Source organism: Lissotriton helveticus, chromosome 6, assembly GCF_964261635.1.
Source record: "Lissotriton helveticus chromosome 6, aLisHel1.1, whole genome shotgun sequence".
Classification (NCBI taxonomy): domain Eukaryota; kingdom Metazoa; phylum Chordata; class Amphibia; order Caudata; family Salamandridae; genus Lissotriton; species Lissotriton helveticus.
In genome coordinates, this window is record NC_136067.1 from 1,778,545,119 (window position 1) to 1,778,567,766 (window position 22,648).

The following is a 22,648-nucleotide window of genomic DNA, read 5'->3' on the forward strand; positions in this document are numbered from 1 at the left end:
ACAAGTAAATTAAATGTTCCAATTGGATGTAAGCCAATTTTACCATGCTTAAAGGAGAAATCACAAGAACGCTAGCATTGGTTAGTAGTGGTAAACTGCTGGAAGACCTAAGGACATCAAAAATTAGTTCAGCAAAGATAGGTGGAGTTAGCCCAAAACTTTTGAGGGAAGAGCACCCTAAGGCTTAAAGGTCTAACATAGACATAGCGGTAACATTTGTGAAAAGCAATTGTCTTTCAATTTTGTGGGTTTGGTTTAGTATTTGTATGTCTCTCACTAATCCCCTCCTTAAATTCCCCTTAATCCCACCCATTTAGTAATAAATGTTCCTAATTATGCACCACTCCCTTTTGTACATTTCCTACAAGTAATAATACCTCAGTTTTTGTAGAGCTCCACACGAAGGGGGACATCTCCACACATAACAGATTGAGCAGGCATAGGGGAGATGCTGGACAGAAATTTGTGAATAGCACGGTTGAGTACTAGAGTAGTACTACTGGAAAATTATTTCCCATGCTCAAATTGTTTTTGTGACTATCCCTCCTACTTTTCTATCAAATAAGGTATGTCAAATAAATCAAAATGGATTTTCTCAACATGTTCCAATATGTATATTTATAGTCTACTGCAGTGGATCAAAATACCTGAAATAAATTCATACCATGCATAGCTCTAAACATTTCCGCATTACACTTTCTTGCATTGGAATTTGCGGTTTAGAAATATAACAAACATACATAAAATTCCCAACTGTGCATGGATCCATATGTGCCAAATGGTCTTACTTAATTAAAATTCTGCTAATTGCATGCTGATAAAAAATATTTTGAGCTACCATGTCTTGATCATAGGAGGGTAAGGGAGTCAAGCATGGCTCCTTAGTAGTGTGTTCTGTAACACTGAGCCTTCTTGTCTTATGGTTAGAAGGTGGGTATTCATTTATATTGTTGCGGTAAATCTGGTGGCCTGCTGTGCTAATAACATTACTACATGGTATTACCACAGAGATAGATGTCAAGCTTTAAAAACTGTGGAATAACAAACAGTAACCTTCACAGTCTTGATTTGAATAACTGTCAGTTTGTTGCTGTAAGTAATGGGTCACAGTTCTATATACTGATACTGTTTTAGCAAATCCATGAATTATTACTACCAGATTTTGCCGAATGTGTTGTCAACAGGAAGGAAACGTGTTTTACTAAAATAATTTACGTTCCCTTTAACCACTGCATTATCTGAAAATGAAATGCATTGGCACCTAGATGAGAAAGTCAGTCACTACACTCATATATGGCCAGATTTAGCAACAATTTGCACCTGTGTAAATTCACAGAAAGTTGTGCAAGCTGGTGAAAAGTGTTGATTTGAGATTACATTTCAAGTACAAAACATGTTTTGCATTACAAGGTGGGACAAGGGAAGAAAACAAAAAAGTGATGGATAGAATGCTTGGATTAATCTAAGCCACTAGTTATTACTCAGGCCGCATAACAGTCCAATCTTTATTGTGCCCACATTGAGGGGGCATCTCCTGGCTGGTGAGTCGGCAGTCCTGTGTTACCTCCCATGATTTTCAATACAAAACCCCATCTACTAACATTTGTAAAATGGGCTTTCCACCAAACAAACACACTTCCATCAGGTAGGCATAAAGATGGAGAAAAGTTTTCTTATCTCCAAAAATGTCTATGTTTGCATGTGTGCTGGACTGAAGAGCACACAAATAATGTGGAAAACATTTAGAATGAGCCTAACCGTAATATATTCTACCCTGCTTTTAACTGCTAGGCTTATGCAAAAGAAGAATTGAGGGTCCATGCATAATATGGCCGCTCCTCCCTGTCCCAAATGTGAAACAAATAGGCCTAGGTGAAATTTAAATTATGCCAGAGTTATCAGTGTAATTTCGGTACGTTTTTGTTACTCTTATGATGAGACGTTACCAACAATATTCCAATTATGCCAATTTGCATAATTATGAGCAATTTGGCACACAAATCTTATCGCAGGGGCACAAGAGCAAGAAACTTAGGGGCCTATTATGATTGCGGTTTTTCCGCATCCTCCGGGCCGGCGGAAGCCACCGCCGGCCCGGAGGATGCGGAAAAACCGCAGCGGACCCACCAAAGACCCACCGCCACATTAGGATGGCTGGTGGGTCCTGGTTTCCGTCCGCAGCTTTTCCGCCGAGGTTGGCATACCACAGCGGCGGAAAAGATCTAATATGGTGGCGGTGTCTCTCAGACACCGCTAGCCATATTAGGATGGGTTTAAAAAAATGCTTTTCCACGGCGGGTTGTCCGCTGTGGAAAAGCATGTGGAACTTCACTGCGGGGGCCTGTTGCGGGCCCCCTGGGTGAAGGGGGGGTGAGGGGTGCACATGGGGGTACCTATGGTACCCCCCTGCATTTGTATGCAGAAATCGGCTGGCACCGCACGGTGCCTGCCGCTTTCTGCATACAAATGCAATGTATGCATTTTTACCATTGCGGCGGGTGCAGCTTGAAGCCGCACCCGCCGCAATGGTAAAAATAGAGGATGTGACCGCCAGGGTGGCGGTCACATCCTAATTGGACAGGAGTGAACTCTGCAGGCCATGCGGAGGTTCCCTCCTCCTCTATGGTCGCGGACGGACTCAAGTCCGTCCGCGATCATAATGGGCCCCTATGTGAGCGCGAGTGGCTGCTGATTTTCGTGTTCTATTGCATTCAGATCTATTTTCTTTGAGCAAAATGCATCTTAGAGTCCACTTTTGACAAAAGGGTGTATTTTGACCTAATAAAATTGTGCTAAATGCTGTGTTATGTTCCTCGTGTAATTCTGCATAATCTTGCATAATTTTGATGGACTTTCTGTTAATTACGCTGCAACAATTTACACAAGTTACGCCTACACTAGAATAATATACCTTGTCTAAACCAATCTCCACCTCCTTGGATGTCTGCCTTCCCCTTCTTCCAGCTGTGTGATCTGCTTTGTGTCAAAGCAGACAAGCACGCTTTTATGACACACCAACAGTGGGTAACTAGTTTTGTTATCAACTGTTCCTATATCATAGCAGTAAATCACCGGATTTAGAATCCGGAGTAAACAAAGAAGATTCCTGTTGAAGACATTCATAACAACTGCATTCCTTTCAGGGCATACAGTAAACCTAGTTGCAATGTTGGATCTTGGGTAGCTACAGCTCCCAAGCTGACCCTTAGGACACTCCACAGTCAGATGGGTCACATCTGCATGTCCTTCAAGTCTGTCTGCTGCACCATCCTTTTCAGAGATGCTCATAGTGGCAGCACTTTCATGGAGCACTTAACCAGTTTGTGGGTTCTGCACCAACTTTGGTGACTACATGCACTAACCATCAAGGGTTCAAGTACATTTTTACCTATGAGCAGAGTCACAATATTTCCTTACAAACGTGTAACTTAAAATGTACTTCAGTATTTGCTAGCTTTCCTGTATATAACTCATGAAGGGGCATTCCTTCAATAAGACACATAGAGCCTGATTTAGATCTTGGCGGGACACCCTTCACCCCTCCATGGCTGTGGTTACTAGTACTCCGTTGAGCGGATGGAGTCTCGAACGCTGAATTTAGATGTGAGCTGACTTTACTGCAGTCTGCATCAAAAGATTGCCTTTGTCACATAAGCGGCGCATCTCTGTCAATGCAGCAGCCTCCTCTGCTGGCTAACAGTACTTCATTGCCATCAGACAGGCGGGATTGCGCCAGGCCTATTTAGATTTCCTCATTGTGCTGGGGTTGTCCTAGCAGTGAGTCCCTGGTGGAGTGGGGACTAGTAAGTACTACATATTAATGTGACACTACAAATATATGTTATGTTAGCTTCAGAAATATATGTAGGTAATGTGGTAATCTCCTTATTTTACACATAGCATAGAACACAAACAACATACACACACTATTGAATGTACACCCACAGGCACTAAATCACTACACCCACAACCACCACAACAAACAAATATTTTTTTCAAGTGTCAATACAGGTGTCTTCATTTTAACTTGATAAGTTTTAATATGAATACCACTGCATTACACATAAAAAAATGCATGTACAAGCAATTAAAAAATACACGAGGCCGAAGAAAATGTCAACACATGATTCATAGTACGACAAGTGAAAAAAAAACCAACTTAGATCCTGGTGACATCAGAGTTGGTTAACCTCGTGGTCAAGTAGTATCAGCAAAGGAAGGACCTGGACAGAGAGGTTCAAGAAGGAAACAGAAGTGAAATACAGAAATAAGTTAAGTTCCTACCTAATTTTCTTCGATTCTGCCAAGGTTGATGGTTTCTCCACCTCAGTTTCCTCAAAAGAAAGGCACACCATGATTGGGCCGGCGGTAATCTTAGTTGGACTCCCTCCGACAGCCGCTTTTGCCTATGATGCCGCCTGCGCAGGAGGAAAGGTCCGGCAGAAACGGCAGCACTTGGACAGACTATTGTTCATAGACCTGCGAACATCTAAATAGAGCGTGCGGACCACCAAGTCGGCGGGTGGTGAAATCATAGGAAAAATGACTGCATGATCATATCTGCCAAGATCTAAATCAGGCCCATAGTATGCCTTGAATATTTTATGAAAAATGTATGATTACAATTTTGATGTCAAATCTCAAGGCACTTATGTTCCATGCTGGAGTGTTTTAACTAAGACTGTCTAACATATACAAATCCTGCCTCCTTGTCTACAATAGTGAACCTTCAGCAGTACTGCATTAAACGGTGCTAGAACAATTTTCAGAGTTGGGGGCAATCAATAGTACCTTACTGAAGTAACAGGGATAGTCAAAAATCGAAACATTACTCAAACTAGGAGGCAAAGCGTTCTCCTACCTCGCCCCTCAATTCTGGAACCAACTACCATTGGACATCCGACAATGCACTAACTATTTGACCTTCAGAAAAAAACTCAAACAATCACTTTTCTAGTTCCTAGTCACTATCTCTACACGTCCACAGCACGGAGATACCCCAACCGGGGTGATTCATGCGCTCTACAAATGACATACATAAATAAATAAATAACAAGTGTAACAAATGGGCCATTACCACTCAAAAAGAGAGCAGTAGGGGAGCAGCGCGTGTCCAGTGGTGCATTTTGGATCGCACTCTCACTAATGTATGACTAAAGCATGGTGTGGTACAGTACTACCATTTACAAAGAGCACATCTTTCATTGAAATATCCTCTTCAAACAGCCACTGAATGTGCAGCTTCATTACTAAACATACATTGACAGAAAATGCGGAAATTGGGTATTAGCGCATATTTATCATTTGCGCACGACACAAGTAAAATGTCTTGGTTTGTTTTGATCTTATTACAATTTTTGTTTCAATCACAACAAAACCACTATAACACAAACCCAAAATACCACATTTGTACTTTTACTTGCTGCTAATATATTTAGAAATATTTATAGGGGCCATTTACAACTATTTAAAAGTTTTGGTTCCCTTGAAAACATTTTAGATTCTACTTTTCTTTCACACTATCTGTACCCGAGAAGCGTTGTCACTTGGAGCCTGATTTAGATTCAGCGAATGTGTTACTCCTATTAGAAGTGCCATTAGACATAATACACTTGTCGTTGGCAAACGGGATATCCGTCAAGTCTGTGACGTAGTAACCAGTCCACCGAACTATAAACCAGGATCTTGGTTCCCATTACAAATGTTCCTTACCTTGCAGTTAGAAGAAGACAATTTAAATGGTAATCTCCATACTAAAAGAATAAGCAACAATTAGTCAGAAGTCTTTGCCTGACCTTTGACCTCTGTATTCAGAACGTACAGCAAATGCAATATGATAACATTTGTAAAGGCCTCTTTGTTGCCCATTCTCTTCCTGACGTCCTGCAAGGTTAATTAAGGGGTGCTGTAGACCCCCACCCCTACTTCCAGCGCACCTAACCACATCTGGAAATTCGTATTCCAAGTGAATATTTTTCTTAATTGTGGATTCATTTTACACAGATTTTGAATCTAGCAAAAAGTCGTAATAACCATGTGAAAAGATAATGCTTTAAAAATGTCTGTAACTGAGTTTCAAACTATAGGTTTGACCTGATGTGTTTTCTCAGTGATTAGTTGCAAATGTGTTGAAAGGCATGCTGCTGGAGCGTGTCCGGGTTGACAGAAGCAAAGCAGGTTACTTCATTTAACGTGCCTTCACCGTGAGCATTGCATGTTCAGACAGTGGCACACACCAGCAAAACGAGAGAGACTTAAAAATAACACTGCTACAGTCATCACTACTTTGTAAAGCTTGCAAATACTAGCCGTTGCATCCCAGAAAACTGAGAATCATGCTGGGTAGCACAAGAAACAGCACTGCCAACGGACCAGAGAGTACACATGGGAAGCAGTCTTTTGAGTGAGACAAAATGTTGTGTGACTTTCTGGAAGTATTGCCAAAGAAACCCATTGCTTGGCTAACCTTGAGCTCATCACAGGACTTACACTGCGCTGTGGGTAACTAAATGTACCCTTCAGATTGCCTGACCCGATTCACTTATTTTTGCTTTTTCCAGTTCTATATAATAACTTCCATCAAAGAACTGTTATATTTATACGTCTAGAGGTAGGCATGTCCTTTTGATTTCATTGAAGCTTTATATGCTATACGTACTTATAAGGGCTTTTAGACAGCCCTCATCATTCATTGGACTATTGTTGTGTCATCCACATTTTTCTTCTGCACACTTTAGCATAAAGTACGGGGCAGTTAATCAGACAATTCATTGGTTAACTTCACTGTGAGTGACAACATTCTTCGGTTACATAAGAAGCACATCCACATTAAAGAAAAAGTAGTTCCCTTCATGCTAGAAGCTACAATGGCAGTGTCCTATGGAAAAAAAAACTGTTTTACATCTTGACAATTTTGTTTTTATATATTGGTGAGGGTCAGGTAGGTCCCTAAATAATAACGTTTAAAAAAACTAGTTCTACAGTAAAGCAATAGACTGCATACTCAATCCCCCAGGATTACCTGGAATAACATTAAACACGCATTGCTTCTCAGCGAAAAAAGATTTGAATGTCTTACATGAGATATTTTTAGGAAAAAAGGAATAAGTCTCTCTAACAGTCTGGCTGGGTGAAAACCGAAGGATAGAGCAACAAGCATTGCCAAACAATTCACGCCTATGGGCAGCTTTAGAATTTAAAACATAATGTCATCAATTTTTCGAAAAAGTAAAAGCATAAGGAGAGATGGAGTGGGTTTTGAGTTAGTGACAGCAGTCATGCTTTGATGTAGCATGGGTGGGCAGTCCTTTTTGTGGAATTCTCTCTAGATCACAAAGAGAGAGAGAGGGTTCACTTGATCCTCTAGGATCAAAGACGTAATCAGTATGCCAACCTGAGACAGAAATCCCACTGGACTGCATACTCTTGCAGCTTACTGAGCACTGCATGATTGGCATGACCTCCCCTATAAGGCCCTAGAACATAATAGGTCATGGGTATTGAAACTACCTTTAAGTACCTAGTAAATAATAGGGCATGGTAGTTTAGAGGCCAGCAGCCTTTCTGCACATGCATGTGTGCACTGCTGAAGCCTAAGGTCAGTTTAAAAGCAGCCCTGTGCATGCCCTTGCACTGGTGTCAACAAATCTGGGCAGTGCCAGTGCTGGTACACTTGAGCCATATAGCAAGGACACCTTCATTCACAAAAATAATCTACAAATGGGAATTTCCTCTTCCATGTGTGGTGCAGCATGCAGCACACATGGAGTGAGCTGAAATGCACAAGGACTAACTACATGTCACCCAGTCTTGCCTGTTTAACATCGCATTTTCGGAGTTGTCAAATCTGACACAGCCCTAGATATGTGGATCTGGAGCTGCATCAAAAGCTATGGATGTTGTGGTGGAACCACAAACACAACACTTACTTTGCTGTAGCGGACTGCTGTGATAAAGCAAATTTGGACAAGGTGGTGTAAATCTACGGAAACTGGCTTTGCGGAACCCTGTAAATATGGGGATGTTATTCACACCACAAGAACATAAACAAAATGACGTCCCATTGGTGTTTGTGCATTGTATGCATGCCCCCAAATCTTTGACAAAGTAGTAAATGCTTAGTTGACACATATGACAGTGGTACACACCTTAGTGGAATGATGTAAGCACTTGCCACATATATAGTCACACATACAACATATGGAAAACAGTATAACTTATACCATTGCATGCATTGCCAAACAAACATTGTGAAGTATGGCGCGGCATGCATCTGGGAAGGTTTGTATGTTGAGAGCCTAGACACATTTAGAACCAAAGACATCTGACCAATGAAAGCCACATATACAACATATGCCACATGCCATTGCCATTGACTGTTTCCTGGCATGCAACAGCTAAATAAATGGTTTAAATGCAGATCAAATACCACTTAACATAATTTTTTAACTGCGTTATACATTACCATGATGTTTTCATAGCTGCAATAGAAAAAACTAGCAAAGTACACAAGTTGTTAATGGAAAATCTAATCCAAACTGTTAGCGGCAAAAACATTAATACAAACTACCCTGAACTGCCACCTCTGGTCTGCAATGCAGTCTGTCAATTGATAGCCAGTTTCTGATTATTTTGGCACTTGATATCTTGCCAGCACTTCTTGCAGTTTGGCACTGTCTTCTTGACTTCTGCAATGGAGTTCACTTTGCTAACTTTGGACTGCCATATAGTGTTTTTGGTTCCCAATGACACACTGGAGCTGACCAAGAGCCGGTATTGGTGCTCCGACACCTCCACAATCAGGATCTCATTCTCCTCCTGACTGAGGCCCTTTTTTATGAGGGCTTGTGCCTACATTGCATCACTTTTTTGTGATGCGGCGTAAACGATGCACCACACTGCGCCAGATTTATAAAGTGATGCATCCCTGCTCTATATCATACCTGCATCTGATATAATGTATGCAGGGTGGGTGTTCTCAGGTAAAAAATGCCTTGTAGACGTAACGCAGTGAAATCTTTGGGATTTCACTATGTCACTCCTACAACTTGGCTGTCTCACAATTGAAGGAGTGACGCAGGGCTTTTCACATGGGACTTGCCCATGTGTATTGACACATTGCAGGAGTTGCATTAGTTATCCAACACACTCTAGCAATGCATCATTATTGCGCCTCCAAATACGTCAGGATTCCTGACGTATCTGTTGAGTTATTGCAACATGGAGTGCCGTATGGTAAATACGGCGCATCCATGGTGTTGCAAAGAGGGTGCAATGAAAAGTGAAGCATCACTGCTTTTCCCCAGCAATGCACCACTTTTCATAAATGAGGCCCTAAATCTGCATTTACTCTTCCACTGGGACTCTGGCTGGTCTTCCTGGCTGGTGGAGGGTTTGGGGGGGCGTTGTTGACCTTTGCTGAACTTGGTCCTGCCTGCTCCATGATGCATTCTGGTGTTTTAACATTTTTTTTACTTAGAAGTATATCTGTACTTTTTTTTTGCCTCTAGACGCTGAAAAGTGACGTTGGGCTGAGTAACGTGAATTGACTGGCAGTCACTTTTTTCACACTAACGTGTATTTTTCTATCGCCTTAATGCTAGTGTTAGCCACAATTTTCCGTCCGTAGCTGACCCTAACGCCATGTAGCTACTTCTTGTAAATACGTTGCAAAAATAGCGTTAGTATTTGGCAATCGGCAGCGGTACAAAAATTGCCGCTAAGCATCGTGAAAACTGCTTAGCAGCAATTCTTGTAAATATGTCCCTTAGTGTTCTCCATATGGCCTACCCTAAGTAGATTTTTGTTATTTCTCCTTCTCCAGCATCAGGATAGTTGCAGAAGTTGTATAATATTTTAGATCTCACCACTCATTCATCCATGGCAGGAAGTAAGCGTGGTTCAGAGGTAATATACTTCAACAGATCAATGTATGTGGAGTAAAGTCCTGAGTTTAAGGTGGTTTCCACTAAAATGGGTATGTTTTCTAAGAGATTGAAGGAGTCAGTCTTTAGACCCCATTGAGAAAGTGGCGGCATTGCTGATTTGATGAAACAACAACAAGACCAATCAACAAAGATATTTTGGAATATATAAACACGTACTCCTCTAGTGGTATTCTAGGTAATCTTACGTGTCTTTGTGAATTGGTACCAAAACATTTAAATATGTAATACAATGGGAATAATCATGCAATATTCTTATATAATCAGGGCTCCCAGTTTTCTGGTATTTATTTTGTTAACATTTCCGTTTGTATTCATCCATATTTTTTTTGGGGCCAACTGATTTTTTTGTGTTTAGAGAATAAATAGAGTCATAAAATGGTATATTCCTGCATTTATTTAGCTCTTATATGTGCACCCATGCATGGATTTTTGTTGCATATTAGCAAATTTAGTGTTATACCTCAAAATATATGTTATGCTATAACTATTTTAAGGAAATCTTAATCTGTTTTTATCTCCCTGTATTTTCTATCTGCTCAGCTTTTGTCTGGAATCCATGAAAGACAGCATGGAGTGTCTCTCACAAGAAACATACTTTTCAGTATTTGTCTGCTTTTAAAAACAAATACAGACAGGAAACACATTGTTTTCTGTATGTATTTAACTGTAAAAATCAGTAAAAACAGAAAACTGGTAGTTGTATATAAAGTCAGAACAACTAGAAAGGACAATGCAATTTTTCACTTTTACTAATAGGGAGATGGATGTTAGAGTACATAAAAGCCTACTCCTTTAGTACTTATCGCACTGTGAGTCGGCCCCAATAAGTGCAATAGAAAGAACAGGAGGCCCTGGAAGCATAATGTTCCAAATCCAATGAAGAAAGGAGGAATCCAGCACTTCTAATCTAGAATAAAAGTTCTCCATTACTGACAACATTAATAATATAACTGTACTCAGTGAGGCCCCTTAACTGACTCCAACTATCAAAGAATGTTTAGAATCAAAGGTCATGGAAAGGAACATGTGAAAAGAGGGAGAGGGAAGTAATATACTATAATTTGAAAGATTTAAAATATTATGTCTACATCTATCTATCTATCTATCTATCTATCTATCTATCTATCTATCTATCTATCTATCTATCTATCTATCTATCTATATATTCACTGAAAAAAAACAAAGACTACAGTGGCGTTATATTTAGGCTCAGGTTTCATTTGTACAAAACCTGTGAAATTCAGAAGTTATAGTTAGCTGACATAACTATACCTCACGCCCCCACAATGCACTGCTTTTGACCTCACATATCATATCCCTCATTACCAGTGACATCACTGATGACATCTCAATGACATCACTGATGACATTATCCCGTGACTGTGAGTGCTTTTAAGAGTGTTAGATATATATACCAAGGTGTATCGGTGAATCAGTGGGTGTATGAGTGCTTGTATGGATGATTCAGTGGGTGCATGCCTGACTGTATAAGTGAGGGATTAGGTGTCTCAGTGAAAGTATGGGTGAGTGACTGTTTGTACCAGTCCATCTGTTGATGTCTACGTAGCTGTGTGGGTTTACCAGTGAGTATGTGAGTGGCTGTATGGGTGATTGGTTGGTTGTCTGAGTACCTGTTTGGGTGGTTGTGTGGGTGGGTGAGGGGATGTGTGACTTTCTTTCTGTATGGATGAGTGAGTGGGTGAGTCAGTGTCTGCATGGGCTACTGAGTGTGTGTGAGGGGCTATATGGGTGAGTGAGTGTGTGTATGGCTGTGTGGGCGAGTGGATGTGTCAGTGGTATATGGGTGAGTAACTGGGTTTGAGAAAGGCAGTACAGGTGAATGATGGGGCATATGAGTGACTGTATTGTTGAATGAGTGGATGTGAGAGCGACTGTATAGGTGTGTGTGTGCTTATGTCAGTGACTATATGTGAGTGGGTATGTGTTAGTATTTGTATGAGTAAGTAAGTGGATGTGTGTGTAACTGTATGGATGAGTAAGTGGCTGTGTAAGTGAGTGCATGGGTGAACAAGTAGGTGTGTGAGTATCTCTATAGGTGACTGACGCAGTGTGTGAATGGCTGTATGGGTGTATGAGTGGATATATCAGTGGCTGTATTAGTGAGTGAGTGGGTGTATGAGTGGTTGTATGGGTGAGTGAGTGGATGTGTGTGTAGACCTATAAATCAGTAAACGGGTATGCAACTACTTGTATGGGTCTATGAATGGATTTTTGAATAGTTGTGCGGGAGTGGGTGTATAAAAGGTTCTATGGGGTGTGAGTGGGTGAGAGTGATTTTGTTGATGATGTCATCAGTGATGTAATTTATGATGTCCTCAGTGATGTCACTGACCATGTCATGAAAGATGTAATATGTGAGGTTATAAGCAATGTATTATGGGGCTTGAGTTATAGTTAGCTCGCTGGTTTTGTACGAGTTACACCTGAGCCTAACTATAACGTCCCAGTAATCTTTGTTTTTTTAAGTGAATTTCAATGTTTTTTAGTAGTAATGGTGTTCGCAGAGTGTTTGAGAAAGGGGGTAGGGCCTCTGACCAGCTCTTAGGAATCCTGGTGTGTAGGATTCACAGAAAGTACCAGGAAGGCTTCTTGGCACCCAAGGTCCTTCCTCATCCAAGAGGACTTCATTCCCCAACCAGTAGTACGCCAGGAAACATGTTTGCAGAGTGGTGGAGAAAGGGGATGTGGTATCTGAAGACCTCTTAGCAATTCCGCTGTGTGGGACTTACTGGAGGTAACAGGAGGTGCTGGTCTCCCCCAAGGACCCTCTGTAGCTTAGAGGACTTCATCCACCAACTAGAAGTGCACCAGGAGGCGTGTTTGTAGAGTGGTAGAGAAAGGTGGCTGGCGACGAAGACCTCTCAGCCATCCTGCTGTGTGGGACTAACTAAAGGTGATATTAGGGGTTGTTGCCCTCCTGTTACCTTCAGTAAGGCCACTACAGCTGGATTATTGAGAGGTCACGCCCCCTTTCCCCACCACTCTGCAAACGCACCTTCTATACACTGCTGGTTGGGTGATGAAGGCCAGGCGGCGCGACTGCAGAGTGATAGAGAAAGGGGGCAGGGCCTCCGGCGTCGTGCTGGTAGCATTTTCTTTTTTTATTTCATTCCACCCTGGGCTGATTACCGTCCTAGGGACCCCATTCCAGAGGATCTTTGCTGGAGCCGGCCTTCGGGGGTGGCGGTCTCCAGGGTCATCTTGGACTCTAGGAGAGGGCCGCACGGCCCACCTCCTTTGTTTCATGTTGCCCCGGGAGGTGGTGGTCCCCGGGTCTATGGGGGTTGCCCAAGGCACCCCCGCATTATGTGTAATTAAAGCCCCGGTGAGATTGAGGTCCCTAGGACTGCGGGAGGCCACACAGCCCCCCGCACTCAGTCTAAAAAAGGCCCCGGGGAGATGGTAGTCCCTGGGGCTGTGGGAGATCCACAGGTCCCTCTGCATTTTTTTTAAATGAAAGCCCAACGGAGTTAGTAGCCCACTGGGCTGCAGGGGGTCCATGCGGTCCCCGCATTGATATACAAGAATCTTCACCCAAAAAAGTATGCCAGTGATTTTGTTTGTGCATAGTAAGTTTTGGGGAGATCCGTCAAGTGGGCGCAGAGAAAAAGGCGGGTTAAAAAAAGTACATTTCCCATGTTAATTCCCATATACTCTTAGGCACGCCTGCAGCCTGAACTGCTGAACATTAAACATCATTTAGCAGAAAGCTAGCTTTTGATCAGATGATTGTGCATTTTGTTATTCGAAGTAAATCCGTTTAGTAGTTTGTGAAACATTAAAGGAAATCCAAATGTGTATATATATGTGGCTGTGGCTACTTCGTGAATAATAACAAGCTTGGTCAAAGATCTGCAGAGCTTAGATTGGCTGCCATAACTTCAGCCAGGTCCCCAAAAAATTGCAGAAAAACAGAACATTGTCACAAGTTTAAAAAAAGAGCGGTCTCCCGTGCTTGTTTCTCAAGAAGCCCACGAGTGGGCTAGGTCCCAAGGGCATGCTGCCTTTAATAAATAAGGAGGGAGCGCACAAGCCCCCCTCCTAGGGCGTATTTATAACCCGGGGACCACCACTGTCCTGGGGCAATAAATAATACAATTAATGGGGTGCTATGCGGACCCCGCTCAGCCCCCGGGGCCACCAATGCCCCAGGCCCAAAACCTTATTAAAAATTAAGGAGGCGGCTGCGTGGCCCTACTGGTGGGCCATATACGGCCCTGGGGACCACCACCTCCCCAGGGCAGCCAGTGCACAGAGAAGAAGAGGGGCTACTTGGCACCCCACCTGGAGCCATAATTGACCCTGGAGACCCCCACCCTCCCAGGGCCAGCTCTGCTCTGTCCCACCGTGCCCACCCTGGGAGATAGCTGTTTGCTTTTTCTTGGCAGAAGCTGACAGCTTGAAACAGCCTAAAATGTTTTGTGGGAGGAGGAATGGTGAGCCACCACCCTGTCAATCAGTTCTGTAGCAGAACATTCTGGAAGATAATGGCCATTAATTGGAAAAAAAAGATAGTTGCAAATCCAACCCAGATGAATAAAAGAACAAGAGAAAAGATGATCCAAATGTATATCCAAGGAGGGACTAGATAATTGAGTTCAAACCATGAAACAAAAACATACATTCGCGCTTGAGGTGAATACAGAACTGAAGACACAGAAGAACTGTTGGATGAAAAATTATCTTGACCCACATAGTATAGTACCCTGAGGAACTCAAATGAAAAAGAGGTGGTTGCGAGTCAGCAGTCAGATTTGAAAAATGTAACTCAGAAAAAAACAGTTTTTCTACATATTCTTCCCCTCAGAAGTTCCTTAAACACCCCTATATTGAAGCCATGGGGTCCAGTTACAGCTATCCTGACAGCTTATTTCACTTTCTGCAATTTTATTTCAGCCCCGGAGACTCAACCAATCAACTAAATATTCCTGTTGGCACACGCATTCCTGTAGGTGAGCACATTTGCGATGAATCACGAAATCATTGCAAAATCGACATGATCCCAGTTATCCAAATTTGGATTTCCTTTAATTTCTCAACAACTACCGAACAGATTTACACTAATTTTGAAAAAATTGAATTTGCGTAACCAAATCAACCCTTCTGCCAAATTTGGTGCAATTCTGTCCAGTGGTTCCCGGCTGTAGGCGTATTGACAGGTCCCATGGGAATTGGCATGAGAAAACACACTTTTTGTGACCCCATTTTTTCACGGCCCCAGCTTCACAGATCACCCTGAAACTTTTCATGCACAACAAGACTCAATATGACACTTTTTGGGGAAACTTTCGTGAAGATATGTCAAACGGCGCCAAAGTTATAGACACATCTAAAAAAAAAGAAATCCTACGGAAACATGGTCCTCACTATAACTACCCACTGGTACCGTCAGTAGGTAATATACATGTACGTATGTGGAAGGAATTACAAAGAATTAGGTAGTAATATTTTAAAAATATAACACATGACCTTAATAAAATTAAAGATCACGTTATAACAAAGCACCAAATTGAAATTGAGAGGTCGGTGTCCGCCAGTGCTTTTCCTGTATTTCTCTCATCCATTGATCTGTAGCACAACAGCTCCGATCATCAAGGGAATGGAGCGACCGTGCTTTAATCATAACTTTCATAAGATTCGGCATCTCATTGCACCCCCAGGGGAAGCAGCTCCTCGGGCTTCTGCGTGCTCCAATCAAATGAAGCCTGTGCGCGAGCAGTCACGCCTGCTGTGCCTCATTATTTAATTGTGCCAGCTCGCGCCCATTTTAATTTGTCACTCCTATGTATAATTCATCATTGTTTGTCACGGCTTTGACGGAGCTATTACCACAGGGAAAAAGCACTTTATAAATTAAAGCAAATGCTTCTGCAGAAACACAACGTCTTTTCTGGAGCACATCAAAAGGATACAGGAGAAGTCTGGTGAAATCATTGTTAAAGCTGTTAGGAGCACAGTCAAGTCCTTTGAAGTAAAGCGTTGTTTCGTCTCGCAAATATCTCTTTAAAGGCACTCCTGCTGTTATATGAATGCAGCCCTAGTTCTAACCGCAGCAAATGTATTCATTTAACAGCACAGCTTAAGTGCCTTAGCACCCGTTTTGGTGATTTATCAGGCATGTAATCACATGCGGAGTCCAGAAAGTTTCTATTTGTGCAACAAAAAAAAAGATGCGCTTTGTTACTTTTAATTTAGTGAAGGTTGCACTATGATCATAAATAGGCCCGGACACCGCCAAAAAGAGGCCTAAATTCGCAGATCGCACACTTTCGTGAGCCTTTCATTTGGTTAGTATCAGGGGACTGGTTTTTAGAGAAACATTTGGTAAATTAAGCATTATTTAGCTCTCAGGGCCAGTAACATTGGTCAAAGCTAGAAGCACTGCAGTTTTAAACACTATGGGGCATATTATCAAGGACGGGCGATACATTATCGCCGCTTTTATCGGCAGGAAACTGCCGATAAAGCGGCGATAATGGGCTTGATAATATGCTCTATGGAATTCCTATCGAAGCCCATGTTAGATGTCTTCATATGGGGCATATCTACAAGGAAGTGCCGTAGCGCGGCAACACAAGCTTTTTGGCTGCGCCACACTGCAGCACTTCCGAAGCACAGGAATGCAACATATTTACAATAATATGTCGCATTCCTGAACTCTTCCCTGCGCTTGTGCACAAACTGGTGCAAGGACGCCTGCGTCATGCGTCATTCAATGTGTGTTGTAGAATGCAGCACGCTTTGAAAGAGGAAAAAATAGGAGAAATGAAAACATTTCTCCTCGTTGCGCTTCGCTACACCTCCCCTGGGGAGGCGTAGCATTGACACACATTTCCAGATTTACGATTGCTCGTTAATCTGGAAATGTGTCTCGTTCCATGGGTGTTGCTTGGGAACACCCACAGCAATACCCATAGAACGCCCCTTCCACGCAAAGTGCTGCATGTGAAGGGGCCATACTTACAAGGAGAGGAAAATTCACGCAGGGTGGCTTTGCCTCTCCTTGTAAATATGGAGAAGTGAAATGCCCCTCCAGTACGTCACAAAAAGTGACATACTGGTGGCGGAGGGGGGGGTGAAAATTTGCCCCTGAATACTTGTAGCCTCTGCCTTGTTTGACCAGCCTCTTTCTTGCATTTTATCGAAACACTGAAAGTGTGTCAGCCTCAGGTACATGGATTTTAGTAAAGACACAGAAAGAGTGTCTTGGTGTATGTTTTGTAGGCGTTGGCGAAAATTAGATTATGCCAGCGTATTTGAGGTAATTTCAGGTATTTCGCATTCCGCTTGTTATGTGAAATTCCGAAAATTATGCAATTACACGTCATTCGCAGTAAAAGATTACCGCAAACAAACAGGAACAATAATGCAAGTGGCAGCTATTTGCGGTGATTTTGTTAAATGCATCTTTGTGCCAACAATTGATGCATGGATGTATTACATGCTAAAACATAATGTGAAATTACAGATTTCCATTTTTTGTGATGAAACATATTTTCACATGAGTTTGCTGAAATTCGGAATCATTTTTCAAAAGCAAATTACGCATGTTTTAAATAGCCCTAACTTTTAATGTAATAGTTATTAATATCACAATAAAACATGTGTATGTGTACACAGAGCTTGGAATAGAAATTTTAGTTGACTTCTTAGGGGCGTTTTTACAGCAACAGAGAAAAACAAAGTGCTGTTCTGAGAATTTTTACTATTAATTTGGGGAAATCTGATATTTCCTTCTTATTTCCCTTCCTCACCCTTTTTCCTCTTGCCATTTCTGCACTGCTCTGGGCCTGGTTTTGATTTACTCATTATATTCCAACCAGTACAAAAACCTCTGTTCACATACGGGTAGGAATTACTAATTAAAAGGTATTTATCACATTTGATAATTATTAGGTACTTTAAATACCTCAAGCTTCGTTAATTTTCTGCAGGTCAACCCTGCCGAATATTTAATGGGGGAAATGTGTACGTTATTTACACACCAAAATCCGCATTTTATTTCCCAATAACTCATAATAGGTGCCATTGATCACACTAATTAATAGCATACCCCATTGTATTGTTATTTATCAGGTGCGCTAAATAGCAGCTATACTTGGAATCAGGCCATAAGACTAGTTAGTGGCTTCCAAACCTGTTGAGTAACAGAAATGGCGGGCTCTCTCAGGAGATGAACTGAAAAGTAAAGAGACAGTATAGCAAGATAGGTGAGGTGGGGAGAGACAATGTAAAGAGATAAAGTTCTGGTATCCCAAAGGGAAGATACATATGCCCACATGCATCAAACTGAATTGCATTCGCAAACAGTGCGAATCGCAAAATTCGGCCGTTTGAGAATGCAATGAATAGAATTGGGATGCATTAACCTTTTTTGCATTTTTCGCAATTTAAGAAATCGCAATTTATTTGCAATTTCTTAAATTGCGATTGCATTTAAGAAATCGCAATTTTGCGATTTCTTAAATACAATGCATAATTTTTTTTAAGGTAAAAAATCGCAATTTGGAAGTGGTAAAATTAACATGAAGTTAAACTTCATGCTAATTTGCGGAAACTTTAAAAAATGCACAAAAGTGCATTTTTGAAAGTTTCATTGCCTTTGGGCATGTGTGTGTGAAAAATTTACTTAAAGTTTAATTTCAGGGGTGCGGGGGGGTCCCCCCCCTGCACCCTTGAAATTGCATTCTCATTTTGCGATTCCTTAATTGGGAATCGCAAAATGAGAATGCCTTCCAATTGATTCCTATGGACCTCTAGGCCCATAGGAATCAATGTAAAGGGATTCCTTATTTGCGATTCGCAAAATTGGGAATCGCAAATAAGGAAAAATAAGGAATCACAAAAATATTTGCGAATTTTTCATGCATAGGTATTTGCGATTTCTAAATTGCGATTCCTTAATTTTCGCAATTTAGGAATCGCAAATACCAACAATGATGCATGTGGGCCTTAGAGATAGAAAGAGGAAGAGGTAGGTGGATAAAGAGAGGTAGTGAGACGGGTAAGATTTTAGAATCCAGTAGGGAGCTAGAGAAGAGGTATAAAGGATGGGTCAGACATAAAAGATAGTAAGGTAGGCAGAACTGTAGAGAGAGGGTTGGAGAATAAAGGAGATGAGGTGTAGAGGGAAAAGATGTAAAGTGAAAAGACAGGTAAACTAGAGAAAGAGAGTTAAGCCTAGTGCAGAAAGCTGCCTGAAAAAGAGCTCAAACACATAGAGCTCTAACACAAAATTCAATGACAAATCACTTACAGATATTGCCACAATCTACCTGATCATTGACAAAAGATTGTAATAAACAATATCATTGACAAAAATATTATGTCAAAAATATAATTCATCTCAATATCGTGCCCCAATACTTATAATAGTAAGAACACAAATATCTGAAGAAATATAGTTAATACTATATCCTCCAAATCCAGATAAACATATTGATTTTTTAATATAAATAGAGTTTAAAGCAATCAATGTTACATTTTTAATATATGAATTTAATATGTATATATGTGTATATCTATGTCTCTCTCTCTCTAGAGATCTACATACATATAGATCTATCTATCTATCTATCTATTTATATTTTTATATATATATCTCACTACTTCAGGTTCTGTTCATCACCAAAATCAGCCGCACAAGAGTGCTGCATGTTGTACTTCAAGGATCAGGCACTGCAGGGTTATACGTTTCCTTTATCAGTCATTAAGCACCATGAAACAATGGGAAAGTGATAGATGTGTACTGTACACCTCTATATAGTGTAACATTAATAATACAAATATTTGTTTTACATTATAATATTTTAGCAATGTTTAAAATGTATTCAGATTATAATGTATATATATGTATATATTATTAGTAATACACTTAAAATATTAATGAAATTAATATAATGTAATATACATATTTTTATAAATCATGTTAGTACATATTTATATTTTTCCCAGTGGCTGTCACCACTGGGTAGCTATAAATAGGTTAGCTGTTTCATGGGAAAAGTGCCTTTATGTTTGCTAATATCTGGTTGTCAAATGCCAGAATGTAGCTAACTACATCCTGGAGTGGCATCTTGGGAGCTTGCTCTCAGCCTTTCTTGACCAAATGGAGAAATCCTCTCACCAGCTGCTGAGTCTCAGCCTGCTGCTGAAGACCCATAAGTGTAGGGCACTCCTTCTGTACATTGCCGTACTCCTCCCTGGTGGGACCACCTTCCTGAAGCCAGTTGTACAGCTCAGGCAGGTTGCCCAGCTCAGCCGCATTCTCCCCTGTAGGTACTGGGGAACCCTCCTCGGGGTCAGCTTTCTCCCGGACTGTGGGAGTTTCAGGAGTGGGTTTTCTGTGCCTCTTGCACTCCCTTTTCTTGGCAGGCACCTGGGCCATTTTTCCAGGCTCCAGGTCCTCTTGAGCACCTTCATGGGTTGTCATGGACTGTGTGATAAGGCACACCCACTCAGGCAACACTAACATCTCCAAGTGTGACCTGAGCTCCATCCTCCTTCCAGGTGATATGCTCCAAGTCGTTACCAATCAGACAATCCACAGGCATGGATGGACTCACAGCTACCCTTAAGGATCCTGAGACCCCCCACTCAAAGAAAACTAGAGCCACTGGGTAGTGGCTCTCATGCTTGTCAGGAGCAATAACTTGGTAGAACACATTAGGGACTACCTTCTCTGAAGATGCCAGATCGCACCAGATGGTAGTAATGATGGATGCTGTGTTTCTCAGAGCCCTTACGCTTTGCTCAATAACGGTGACCCACTGACTGTACTTTCTATTATTACTAAGCCTATGCATTTTCTGGACCATTTCTCAATCACCCAGGGACACTAGGGTAACATCAACTCTGTCACCACCACTATCTGTGATAAACCCTTCCCCAAGCAGTACACTAGGCAGCTCTAGTGACTGCCCACCGGTGGGGGCTATGCCCACCTGGGACACTTGGCATCCCCTTCTGGTGTGCTTCTGTTTGACACACTTTAACACTTAGGGGGTGCCTTCAGTGCAGACTTACTGTCATGGAACCACTTCTTTTCCCTCTTAGCAGGGAATAGGAATCCTGACCCATGAAACTAGTTTGGGGCCCTTTAGAGAACTCCTTGCTTTGGTTTTTTTCCCCCCTCCTTCTTCTGGTGAGGACTTTACCCACCATAGTGGTGATCCCCCCAGATACTTTCTTATGGTGATGACCGAGCGGCCACCTCCCTAGCAAGCTCCTTGGGGTCAGAAAGCTTCCTATCAATCAAATGCTGGTGCAGATCTGTAAAACAGAGATTAAGCATGTGCACTTTTGCAGTCAGGTTACACAGCCCCTGATAGTCTTTAACATCACTGCCTTCGATCAACCATCCAGTGCCTTGCAGAATGAATCAACACAATCCACCCAGGTCCAGTTCTGTGGGGATAGTGTTACACTGTCCCTAAACTTCTGCCTGTACTTCTCCAGGGTCTAATCATATTTTTGGCATAGGGCTTCTTTCATGGAGGAATACCTCATCCTGACACTTCCCTCTAGGGCCAGTAGGGTGTCCCTCCCCTCAGTAGGGATATGCTTCCACAGACTAACCCCCCAATCCCCTTCATGGATATGGAGCAGCTCTAAAGGAATCTCACATGCCTCAAACCATCTGTCTCAATCAATCAATCATCAAGGTTTGTATAGGACAGCTTGTAATCCTAGGCGGTCCCAATCCTCGGTCGGAGAGAGGTGGAGGTTGAAGATCCAGGTCTTTATCTGTTTTTTGAATTCCCTCAGGGAGGGGAACATGCGTAGGTGGAGGTTGTTTCAGGACTTGGCTGTGCTCAAGTGGAAAGAGCGATCCCCCCTTCAGCTCTGACGGTGTGGGACCTGGGCTAAGGCGAGAGAGGAGGAGATGCGCTCTTTGGTCTGATGGTGGAAATTCAGGCGGTTGTTGATGTAGGTGAGTCAGACCTCGTGGAGGCCTTTATAGGCATGAGTGAGGATCTTGAAGAGGCATATTTTCTGCTTAGAGAGCCAGTGCCGGGCCCTGGATGGATGGATGGATAGGTTTTTATATATCACCGCCAGGTCTCAAAGCGCTTTGCATTGGGAACCCGTCCTGGTTTTTCCCTGTGAGATAGCCCCTACTGGGTATCCCCAAGGTGAAAGCCAGGCATCCCGCCGCGGGGGGCCGTAGTGGAGATTAAGCAAGCTATTGCCCAAAGTTGCAGAGTGTGAACCTGTGATTCGAGTAGGCACCGAAGCAAGAATTACCGAGTCCGTGGACATTTTGGGCTCAAGACCCTGCCGCGTCGGGAATTGAACCCTGGTCCCGGGTCTGATCTCAGCGTCCGGGTCTGCCTCCTCTAACCAGTGAGCCCTCAGGTGAGGGGTGATGCTCGATATTCTGGGAAGGTTGAGGATGAGGCTTGATGCCAAATTCTGGATGGTTTGGAGGTGGTTGAGGAGTTATTTGGTGGTTTTGGCGTAGAGAGTGTTACCGTAATCAAGTCAGCTGGAGATTAGGGCCTGGGTTACTGTCTTTCTAGTTGAGATGGGGATTCCATGGAAGATCTTGTGGAGCATGCAGAGGGTGTGAAAGCAGGCAGCAGATACGGAGTTGATCTGCTGTTTTATGGAGAGGTGGGAGTCAGGATGATTCTGAGGTTGTGGGTGTGATCAGACAGGGTGGGTGCTGGGCTGAGTGT